General features: G+C 36.7%; 1 pseudogene; it reads left to right on the top strand.

Annotated features, from left to right (window-relative positions):
- The window catches only part of LOC123286709 (small ribosomal subunit protein uS5m-like), a 363,347-nt pseudogene that overhangs the window by 122,816 nt on the left and 227,679 nt on the right, over positions 1–12,852 (top strand).

Genomic DNA, 12,852 nt, shown 5'->3' with positions numbered 1-12,852 from the left:
CTCAAGCAAACAAAAAAAAAAAATAAGGATTGGCAATGGGGCAATGGATGTTAGCTCAGAGCTAATCTTCCTTAGACAAAAAAAAAAAAAAAAGCTTCCCTGGGCTAGATGAACTAAAGGAAGAGAAAAAACACATTGAGACAAGCTTTGCTAACTGCTGCTGTGTCTACTCAGGATAATCAACTGTGGAACCAATTGTTGTTAGAATTGGTTGTAAAGGAAGCTGAGAGCAAAATAAGGGGACTTTTCTCAACAGAGTGGAAATTTTTAGAGTTTTTTAAAAAATAAGCTAAATAAGACAGTGGGGTAAATAAGACAAATATTAAAAGGAGGAAAAACAAAGAGGAACCAGAAAAAGGTTTTGATCAAACTCTGCCTAAGGTCGGGGTGGCTACATGGACCCCCAATGCCCCCTCCCCGGCCACACTAAAGGACTTCAAACAAGCCCATTCTATTCAGCCCAGTTTGAAAAAATTTAAAAAGCCACAAGGCAGAAATCACAATGAGAAACCTGACCAACAATCATTTGGGGCAACAGGCCACTAACATTGTTAAGATTATAAAGATTAAAAGGTTTGAGCTAATATTATATGAAGAGGTCATGTCAACATTGCCTGAGTGATTTTTGGGAATGGATGTTGTCTGGCTAGGAATGCCTCCCCTACACAATATTATAAGACCAAGACTTACTGATGGAGTCCTAATGGAAGCTATGAGTAGACATATAAGAGTCGACAAAATTTAGATAGAGTTTTATAAAACATTGGTATATTTAAATGGGCTTTATGTAAAATGATTGCATCTCTTTTGCCCGATTGTGTTATAAATTATGTTGTAGAGATAAACATTGTGTCTAACTGGGGAACGTTTCCCCTGCCTGATATTGTAAGAGCGTATAAACCCACCCTCCAGACTATGTTAATTAAACATGCTAAAGGACATCTCACTTCAAAATGGCCAAAATGGGCCAATTTCAGTTTACCCAAACTGATGTATTTGCAAATGCATTTGGAAGAAGGCAGGTATGCTAGTGTAATGAAACCAAATCTGTTTCTCCTCTCTCTTCTCTTGCTGAGCTCCCCCACGTAAACACCCCCAAAATTCCCGAACTAAAATTAAGCAAGTGAAAATAGTCAAACTTTTGAGATAACTTGACATATTGGCCATGCTGAGGAACCTCTGTTTCAGATGAGGCCCCCTTAAGAGTCACCCTTAATAGAGAGGATTCAAAACCTCTCAGAGACAATGGAATGCAATCATTGATTAATATGCAGAAACTTCTAAAAGATAAAATCATTTCAAAAACAGCTCTGAAAAGGATACCTACAGCCAAAAGAGAAAAACTTTTAATAAAAATCTTTGACCATCTGAGCAGATCCATCTACCAAAGAGAAATTTAGATCCAACTGTTCTTCTGAGTTTTGTACCTGAGACCTGGTTAAAATTTTAAAGATCTCTGTTTGTGTCTATCTGTATGAGTCTCTATATACATTTGCCTCTAGATGATATACTTTCTTAAGGGACTCTATTTTATTGCCTTGAAGTAAGTGCTTATATGAACTATTTGTAAACATAATAGAAACTAGCCCAGATGTCTTTCAAGCTAACATGATATAAAGTGATCTTTGGTAAATGGAGAGCTGGTTTAAGTTTGTTGGTTTGGTTGAAATAAATGTATTTTCACAGTTATCAGCACTGGATATGATACAGACATGTTATCTCTGTTACAAAACTAGTCAGCAAAAAAAAAATAATACCATAGAATAATAGCTGATTTAGTCTGTCTCATGAGGGTTTGTAGGCAATCTAAATATAATTATTGGGAAAAGTAAACTTAATAAATGTGAAAATTATGAAAGTTTTGGGGGATCTTTTCGATAATAATATGTTATGGTGTATATACTGAAAACAACTCAAGATAATGGCTAAATATTTTAATGTCACATGAAGTTTTTGTGAGTAACCATAATTGTTGAGAACAAATCATTTAAATAGATAAAAATAGTTAAGAGTTTTTTGGTACAATAATTATGTTTAATGGTACATATGCTTGAAAAGTTAACTTCCAAAGTCTTTTGGTAATTTAAGACTTTAGAGTTTTACTAAATTAAGTTAAATGATAAAAATTTGTTAAGTATCTAGGTCATTTCCACATAAGATAATAATTAGAAATTGATTACTAAGCATAGATTTGTCTGCCTTTGCATTCTTAGAGAAACTGAAAGATGCTTTAGTTTATTGATATACAAGTTTTGCACATGCTGAGAAATTTTCCATGAAAAAGCACATATTTCCAGAAAGTCTGTATACAAGGAAAGTAAAGTATGTTTTCAGTAAAGAAGGTATAAAGAATAGAGGTATTTTTGTTTTGTTACAGGTGTTTTGTTAAGGAAGATAAATATATGCTTAGTAGTCAATTTCTAATATTTTATCTTATATAGAAATGACCTACATACTCAACAAATTTTTATCATTTAACTTAACTTAGCAAAACTCTAAAGAACTAAACTCTAAAGTACTAAAGTACTTGGAAAGAAAAAAGGAAAGAAAACATGGGAAAAAATCTGAATGTAAGTGACGAAAGGTTTGTGGAAGCAAAACCCTGAGGAGTTTTATGCATGGTCAAGTTGGCTATGATTAAAATAAATTCAATTAAGGGCTGGCCCTGCAGATGAGTGGTTTAGTTCACATGCTCTGCTTCAGCGAACCAGGGCTTCACCAGTTCAGATCCTGGGTGCGGACACGATACCATTCATCTGGCCATGCTGAGATGGTGTCTCACATAGCACAGCCAGAGGCACTCACAGCTATAATATACAACTATGTACTGGGGGGCTTTGGGGAGAAGAGGAAGGAATAAAATAAAAAAAAGAAGATTGACAACAGATGTCAGCTTAGGTGCCAATCTTTAAAAGAAATCAATAAAAATAAAGTCAACTAAAGAAATGAGTTTTAATATCAAAAGTAAGCTGGTTTAAAACTAGAATTTGGCTTTCTCCCTTAAAAAGATAATTTCTTGAACTCTTAATCTGCTCTTGATAAAAAGGTTAGAAAATGTTTTCTTTACTTTTGAGTAGGTTTACCAGTAACAAAAAATCTATGATTTGTTAAAATAATGTCCTATGTTCAAAAAGACTGAAGTCTCTCCATTAAGGTTTTTTTCATTGTTTCTGTTGTCACCTTGATTGAATGGATAACTAAGCATTGTTTCCTATTTGACCAAGTGTCTTAAAAATTTTTTGATATTTTTGACTAACTCCCCCCAACATTAGTCTTTCTTTTGACTTAAAAAGGAAACTTTAAAAGTGACATCAGCATCATGGCAGAGTGAGTTCTCCCAGCAGTCTCTCCCCTCCACATACAATGAAAGACATTCACAGTCCAACAGAGGATATAAACACAATATAAAACACGTCTGTGAGACCCATGCAGCCACCTGTTGGAGAGTGGAGAGGCTGGAGCTCCCTTGGACGAGGTGGAACACGGTCAGAGAAAACTTTGCTCCTCCCCAAAAGACTGCAATCCAGGAGTGAGTACAGCCTCTGAGAGGGAAGGAAGGGGGAGGGGACTCTCATTCACGGGAACATCAAAGATCCTGGACGTCCCACGCAGCCTAGGGGAAAGCCCCTCCCAAGGTAGAAAGCTAACACGGGGGTGACCTCATGAAGCCAACACCCCAGGAGAGCAGGTAGTGAAGGAGAGCAAGTAGGACAGTGAAAGCACACTGAAGAAAGTGCCCCTCCCCCACACCCACCCAGTGAGGACTCCAGCCCCTGGGACCCTGCTGAAATGCAGAGGGCTCAGAACATGTGTCTCTTGACCCCCACCCAGTGGCAAAAGGTAGTAACTGTGACCAAATAATACCAGGATATGAAAAACTAAAGCCAGGACCTATAGAAGTATCAAAAATTATATTAAATCTCTGACCAGAGAGAAAATGACAAGTACACAGAAATCAGTCCTGAAGACACAGAACTATGTAATCTAAATGACAGAAAATTCAAAATAGCTATCATCCAAAAACTCAACAAGTTAAAAGAGAATATAGAGAAACAATTCAATGGATTCACGAGCTACTTCACAAAAGGGATTGAAACTATTAAGAAGAATCAATCAGAAATATTGGAGATGGAAGACTCAATAGATGAAACAAAATATGGATTCACTGAATGTTCAAGCAGACATCATAGAGGAGCAAATCAGCATAATCAAGGATAGATATGTTGAAATGCTCCAGATAGAGGAGGAAAGAGAACTAAGACTAAAAAGAAATTAAGTCTCCAAGAAATATCCAACTCAAGTAGGAAATGTAACATAAGGATTATAGATATTCCAGAGTGAGAGGAGAAGGAGAATGGAGCAGAAAGCTTGTTCAAAGAAATAATAGCAGAGAACTTCCCAAACCTGGGGGAGGAGACGGAAAGCCATGTGGAAAACGCTAGCAGATCTAAATACATCAATGTAAAAAGACCTACTGCAAGGCAGATAGTAGTGAAACTGGCAAAAGTGAATAACAAACAAAAAATACCACAAGCAGCAAGGCAGAAGAAAATAACCTACAAAGGAAGCCTTATCAGGTTTTCAATGGATTTCTCCACAGAAACATTATGGTCTAGAAGAGACTGGAATGACATATTCAAATCTTTGAAGGACAAAATCTTTCAGCCAAGAATACTCTATCCAGCGAAAATAATCTTCATATGTGATGGAGAAATAAAAACTTTCCCAGATAAACAAAAGCTAAGGGAGTTTGTAGCCACAAAACCCTCCCTACAAGATATCCTCAAGAAGGCCCTCATTCCTGGGTGTAAAAAAACGGGAGAAAGGGGTTACAAGGACAGAGTAAGGAGATAAATAGCTAGACAAAATCAGAAAGTTGTAGCTATACATCAGAATAGGTTAGAAAATAATCAAGTATAACATTAAAGATAAAGAGAAGGAAAACACAAAAAACAAAGATAACCTTGTCATTTTAACCACAAACTCACAAAACAAGATAGAATAATATGTGAGAAAAACAACTTAGGAGGGGAAGAGGAAAGGGACTGAATCAGTTTAGTCTAAGGAAATAAGAGGCAATCAGAAAATGGACTGTCTTATTTATGAGGTTTTGAATACAAATCTCATAGTAACCACTAAAAAAGCAGAACAGAGACACAAATAATAAATAAGGAGAAAACTAAGAAACCCTACATAAGAAACTACATAACTCAATTGGTAGACCAAAATACTTGGGACAAGAAACAAAGGAAATGCAGGAGAACCGGAAAATGAGTGATAAAATGGCAGCATTAAGCCCTCATATATCAATAATCACCTTAAACGTAAATGAATTGAATTCGCCAATAAAAAGATACAGAGTGACAAGATGGATTAAAGAACAAGACTCAACAATTTGTTGCCTCCAGGAAATACATCTCAGCTCCAACAACAAATGCAGACTCAGAGTGAAAAGATGGAAGACAATACTCCAAGCTAATGCCACACAAAAGAAAGCAGGTGTCACAATACTTATAACAGGCAAAGTAGATTTCAAGATAAGACAGGTAAAGAGAGACAAAGAGGGACAGTATATAATGATCAAAGGGACACTCCACCAAGAACGCATAACACTTATAAATATGTATGCACCCAATACAGGTGCACCAAAGTACATAAAGCAACTATTAACAAACCTAAATGGAGGTATTAATAACAACACAATAATAGGGGACCTCAACACTCCACTCACATCAATGGATAGATCATCTAGATAGAAAATTAAAAAGGAAACAGTGGAATTAAAGTAAAAGCTAGATCAGTTGGACTTCATAGACATATATAGAACACTCCATCCAAAAACAATGCAATACACATTCTCCTCAAGTGTGCATGGAACATTCTCAAGAATAGACCATATGTTGGGAAACAAGGCAAGCCTCAATAAATTTAAGAAGATTGAAATAATAACAAGCATCTTTTCCGATCACAATGCTATGCAGCTAGAAATTAATTACAAGAAAAAAGCTGAGAAAGGGACAAAGATGTGGAGACTAAACAACATGCTATTGAACAACCAATGGATCATTGAAGAAATTAAAGGAGAAATCACAAAATATCTGGAGACAAATGAAAATGAAAACATACCATAGCAACTCATATGGGATGCAGCAAAAGAGGTGTTAAGAGGGAACTTCATCGCAATACAGGCACACCTTAACAAACAAGAAAAATCCCAAAAAGGAAATCTCAAACTACACCTAACTGAACTAGAAAAAGAAAAACAAAGCCCAAAGTCAGCAGAAGAGAGAAAAAATAAAAATCAGGGCAGAAATAAATGCAATTGAAACAAAAAAGGCAGTAGAAAGCGTCACTGAAACAAAGATCTGGTTCTTTGAGAAGATAAATAAAATTGACAAATCCCTAGCCACACTTACAAAGAAAAAAAGAGAGAAAGCTCAGATAAATAAAATTAGAAATGAAAGAGCAAAAATTACAACAGACTCCACAGAAATACAACGGATTATAAGAGAATACTACAAAAAGCTATATACCAACAAAAAGGACAATCTAGAAGAAATGGATAAATTCTTAGACTCTTACAACCTCCCAAAGCTGAATCAAGAAGAAATAGATAATCTGAATAGACCAATCATAAGTAAAAAGATTGAAACAGTAATCAAAATCATCCCAAAACATAGAAGCCCAGGACCAGCGGGTCTCCCCGGAGAATTTCTACAAAACTTTCATAAAGGACTTATTATCTATTCTTCTCAAGATATTCCAAAAATTCAGGGAAGATGGAATGTTTCCTAACACATTCTATGGTGACAACATCACTCTGATCCCAAAGCCTGAAAAGGAAAACACAAAAAAGGAAAATTACAGGCCAACATTGCTGATGAACATAGATGCAAAAATCCTCAACAAAAGATTGGCAACTCAAATAGAGCAATACATCAAAAAATCATACGTCATAATCAAGTGGAATTTATACTGGGGACAGAAGGACGGTTCAACATCTGCAAATCAGTGTGATACACCACATTAACAAAATGAGGACTAAAACCACGTGACCATCTTCATAGATGCAGGGAAAGCATTTGACAAGATTCAACAGCCATTTATGGTTAAAAAAAAACTCAACACAATGGGGATAGAAGGAAATTACCTCAACATAATAAAGGCCACATATGACAAATCCACAGCCAACATCATACTCAATGGGAAAAAACTGACCATCATCCCTCTGAGAACAGGAACAAGACAAGAGTGCCCAATATCATTACTCTTATTCAACACAGTACTGGAGGTTTTGGTCAGAGCAAACAGGCAAGAGAAAGGAATAAAAGGAATCAGAATAGGGAGTGAAGAAGTGAAACTCTCACTGTTTGCAGACAACATGATCTTATATATAGAAAACCCTAAAGTATGCATTTGAAAACTATTAGAAATAATGAACAACTACATAACGTTGTGGGGTACAAATCAACCTACAAAAATCTGTTGCATTTCTATACTCTAATGATGCACTTACAGAAGGAGAACCGAAGAATATAATTCCATTTACAATCTCAACAAAAATAATAAAATATCCAGGAATAAATTTACCAAGGAATGAAATACCTACACAATGAAAACTATAAGACATTACTGAAAGAAATAGATGATGACCTAAAGATATGGAAAGAGATTCCATGCACATGGATTGGAAGAATAAACATAGTTAAAACGTCCATTCTACCCAAAGCAATCTACAGATTGAATGAAATCCCAATCAGAATCCTAAGAACATTCGTCATGGAAACAGAACAAAGACTCCTAAAATGCATATGGGGCAATCAAAGACCCCAAATTGCTAAAACAATCCTGAGAAAAAAGAACAAAGCTGGAGGCATCATAATCCCTGACTTCAAAATATACTATAAAGCTATAGTAATCAAAACAGCATGATACTGGTACAAAAACAGGCACACAGATCAATGGAACAGAACTGAAAGCCCAGAAATAAAACCACACATCTATGGACAGCTAATCTTCAACAAAGGAGCCAAGAACATACAATGGAGAAAAGACAGTCTCTTCAATAAATGGTGCTGTGAAATCTGGACAACATCTTGCAAAAGAACGAAGGAAGACCATTATCTCATGCCATACACAAAAAATAAACTCAAAACGGATCAAAGACTTGAAGATAAGTCCTGAAACCATAAGACTGCTGGAAGAAAATAAGTAGTACACTCTTTGATATCAAACTTAAAAGGATCTTTTCAAATACCATGTCGTCTCAGACAAGGGGAAAAAAAGAAAAAATAAACAAGTGGGACTTCATCAGACTAAAGAGCTTTTGCAAGGCAAAAGAAACTAGGATCAAAACAAAAAGACAATCCACTAATTGGGAGAAAAGTTTTGCAAATCACATGTCTGACAAGGGGTTAATCTCCATATTATATAAAGAACTCACACAACTGATCAGCAAAAAAACCAAACAGCCCAATCAGAAAATGGGCAGAGGATATGAACAGACATTTTTCCAAAGAAGATATACAGATGGCCAATATACACATGAAAACATGTTCAACATCACTAATAGTCAGGAAAATGCAAATCAAAACTACACTAAGATACCACCTCATGCCTGTTAAAACGGCTATAATCACTAATACTAAAAATAACAAATGTTGGAGAGGGTGTGGAGAAAAGGGAACCCTCATTCACTTCTGGTGGGAATGCAAACTGGTGCAGCCACTACAGAAAACAGTATGGAGATTCCTCATAAAACTAAAAATAGAACTACCATATGACCCAACAATCCCACTACTGGGTATCTACCCAGACAACTTGAAATCAACAATCCACAGTGAGCTATGTGCCCCTATGTTCATTGAAGCACTATTCACAATAGCTAAGACATGGAAGCAATCCAAGTGCATATCAACTGATGATTGGATAAAGAAGATGTGGCATATATATACAATGGAATCCTACTCAGCCATAAAAAATACAAAATCATCCCATTTGCAACAACATGGATGGACCTGGAGGGTATTATGCTAAGCAAAATAAGCCAGACTGAGAAAGTCAAACACCATATGATTTCATACATATGTGGAATATAAATAGACAAATGGACAAAGAAGTGGTTACCAGGGGAAGAGGGGCTGGGAGTGGGCACAGGAGGTGAAGAGGAGCACCACAGCGACAGAAAAGAAATAATGTTCAACTGAAATTTCACAATGATGTAAACTATTATGAACTCAATAAGAAAAAAAAGGAAACAGAATTTCCGATCAACCTTGGGACTTCTCAAATAATTTTGTTCTCTCTTTCTATAAAGAGAAAGACATTAAACTAATTAGATTTATTTGGTATGTTAAATTACATGGGAAAATTTATCAAATCATGATAAACCTTCTTAGGTTATGTTGTGTAGGTAAGTGTTATTAATATAAGTGGTTTTTAAAAAAATTATATAATATTCCAAACATTCTGATCCATTTTGGTTGTCAGTTATAATTCTTGTTATTATCTCAAAGAGATGTATGCAACAGAAGTAGCCAAACGTCTTTGTCAATTGCCATTTTTTAGTATTTTGTTATTTGCAGACAGTTGTTTTACTCTGATGTTTTTGAAAATATGTTTCATCTTCAGAGAGATTCATGGACAGGACTCTGACACGTGCTCTAAAATCCAGGTCTCTAACAAACTTTCATGTTAGAAACAGAGCTGGGTAAGAAATTACAGAATTCTAATGGAGAACTAATGGCCTCATGAAACTGCTAACAAAAGGCCAAAAATTGATTACATGGGACTAAATAAATTGATGAGGATGATTATAATTTTTATTACTTTTATGTGAAATATTGCTGATTTTTTAATGTTTTCTTTTTCCAGATTTAAGGAAATGTTTTTCTTTTTCTCTTAAGGAACTGTGACTTATGGTAATTTATAAGCAGAACTGAAGCATTTATCTTTTTCTCCCTATCTGATCCTTCCAGAATTTGAAAACTCTTGATGAGTTACTATTCTTATATTCATGGCAATATAGTTACATGCGTAAGTTCAATAAGAATCTGTTCTTCTTACAGCAGGACATAATTTAAAACACTGCTTATATTACCAAGGCTTTGACTGAAATGTCATATTTGAAAAAAAAATGCATAAAAAAGATATGACCAAATGGCTTTGAGGAACAAGAATTGACTTTATGGAACAAATAAAGCCACAAGGAAATATTGGCCTGGTACCTTGCTTAAAGGGTTCCCAGCGACCTAACTAGGTGAGTAAAGAAGGTAACTTTCCTGGCAGGTGCAAGAATCACAGGATATTTGGGGGACCTTTAGAAGAGAGGAATTCACCCAAATCTGTAGGTATTACAGGTGGTTTCTGATGACAAGTCCTTGACTTGGCTTTCCTCATCTTGAGAGGCCTTTAAAGTTCAATCTGAGATTCCTTATAAAAAGTTCTGTCAAAGTAGTTTTAAAAGAGCCTATGAGCAATTGCTATCCTTGCTGTACTTATGTAAATAATTGGGCCAACTTTCTTAAAACTAGGCGTACTTTGCAAACCAATGAGTCTTAATTTGGCTGTCTTTAGTAAAAATGAAGGTGATTTTAGACAGAAAAATTATGTTTCAACAGAAATTATAATACACATTTGTGCATGTTAGATTCCAGCTCTGTTAATTGTCTTTGAAGTTTTTGTTTTCTATCTGTAAACTGAATTGGATACTGAAATCTTCTAGTTTCCTCAAATAGCTGGTACAGATCTCGAAATTAGTGTTTTCGATTTTTTGTGTCCTTTTCATTTAGAATCACTGAGAACTAAAACCACCCTTTCTCCTGAAGCCCTGAAAACTGAAGCTGGACAACTTGACATAAACCTAAGAGAGAGCACCATGATAGCCCATGTTTGGACAATCTTCATGCCAGTTGCTGTGTAAACCACTCAAAAGGTTTACCTGAATGACTTATGACATCATCAGAGACATTTCAAACTGCAGGGGATGCTTCATCCCTGACCTCTAGAGATCTTCTTGACTGACTGTCCCCTGGGCTCAGAAATTGGCTTGTAATTTGCTTCAACCATTAACCTTGTTTTTCTTTTTGTTCCTTTAGAAATGCTTCTTATTAAGTTTCTGAATACTTGCTTACACAATACAGGCCTAACTTTGGGAGACACTGTCTGTGTTCTAGAGATGATCCAAAAGACCTGGAGGAAACTTGAACTAAGGAACTAGGTACTGTCAGATGTTCCTCTGCACCATCTTTGTCATGGAGATTGGGTCCAGTGAAAACCCTGGAAGCACAAGATCGAACCATACAAGAAATGCCACAGGGAACATGAACCACGCTGTAGAGAAACACCACAACTGGGATCACCCAAACTTTGGGTGGCTTCATACTCTAGACACTGACCTCTTCAAATATTCAAGTGAACCTCTGACAGGCCACCAGTTGCTGTTCAGAAGACAATCTCCTAAACATAAGTAATAAATGACTCCCAGGTTCTTAACTTATTTGTTGGACTATTAGACAGCAGGCTATTTGCCTACATCAGATTCCACCTGAGGTTCTAGACACTAGCCTTGATTGGTTTACAGGCCCCTTTTCCTGGATTCCCAAAGGATTAAGGTCCATTACAGAGAAGATACTAAAATTTTGTCCGTGTATTTTGCTAATCTGTGTGGTCATCTATGTAATTATAAAATGTGGACTTAAATGTTGCTCTAAAGCCATTGATCAGAGCACTGAAATATTAGTCATGCAAAGCATATCTCACTCTCCCCACCTGGTGTCCAAAATATCTTAAAATAAAGGTAGAAAATTTTCAGACCTCTAACCCTGATCTTTGCCCTTTTGCAGCAGGAAGTAGCTAGAGGGGTCTTCACACCCATTCCCCAAGATTGAGGAATGATCATAAGATGGGGGGGTTTGAAACTGAGAACAAAAAAGTTGAAAAATCTTCCCAGGGCTAAAAGAAGAGAAAAAAAAGCTTTGAGCAAAGCTTTGCTAACTGGAGCTGTGCATACGCAGCATAATCAACTGTTGTTCAAAACTAACCAGGTCTTTCTGCCCCTCCTTAGTCTAGGAATGAGTTGTCTTTCCCAGGAATTCAAGGTCCAGATGTCAAGATTCAGCCTCACAAGGCCTAACCCAGGTTGAAGATGTAAACTAACCAGACAAGTTCAGACATTCAAGGAAAAAGAAATTCAGTCTTAAGGCCAAATGCAGGCTGGTGGAAAGGGACCAACCAGCGAAGCCACATGCTCCCACTCCCCTACATAAAACCACAGCACATGCTCCCCATCCCTACCTAAAACCCCAGGTAAAAACCCCTACCTTTTTCCCTTCAAGGAGGTGGATCTGAGTTTTAATTCCCATCTCCTTGTCTAGCTGCCTTTCAATATTGGACCTCTATCCTTGCCATAAGTCTGTGTTCAAGGTATTGACCCCCCTGATGGATAAACGAACCTGTGTTTAGGTTCAGTAACAGTGTGGTCCCCTTTCTCCCCTATGGAGTGGCCCAAGGAAATTCTAAAAACAATTTATTATCCATATCACTAATTGGAACAGAACACACAGCCCACTGCTTAGAACATTTCTGATCAGCTTCACAGAGTGAGAGGAAAATTTGCATCCTGTTTTCTTGTGACTTGAGGAATTGCTAATTGACCAGAGACCCCTTCGTCTTGTAGAACAAAGAAAGGGAGCTCCAGGCTGGTACTTGGTGAGTTTCCAGACAGGGTGAAGCTATCTGACAACCCTGGTAGCTGGGGAGGGTGGGAGACCAAGCACAGGGCTCCCTAAGTGCAGTGGCTGACGACACACAGCTGTCATTCAGTCTAAGCCAAAGGATTCCTCAGAAGAAGCT

Source organism: Equus asinus, chromosome 6 (genome assembly GCF_041296235.1).
Source record: "Equus asinus isolate D_3611 breed Donkey chromosome 6, EquAss-T2T_v2, whole genome shotgun sequence".
NCBI lineage: Eukaryota > Metazoa > Chordata > Mammalia > Perissodactyla > Equidae > Equus > Equus asinus.
Note: the sequence above shows the minus strand (reverse complement) of the source record. Positions and strands in the feature narration are given on the sequence as shown.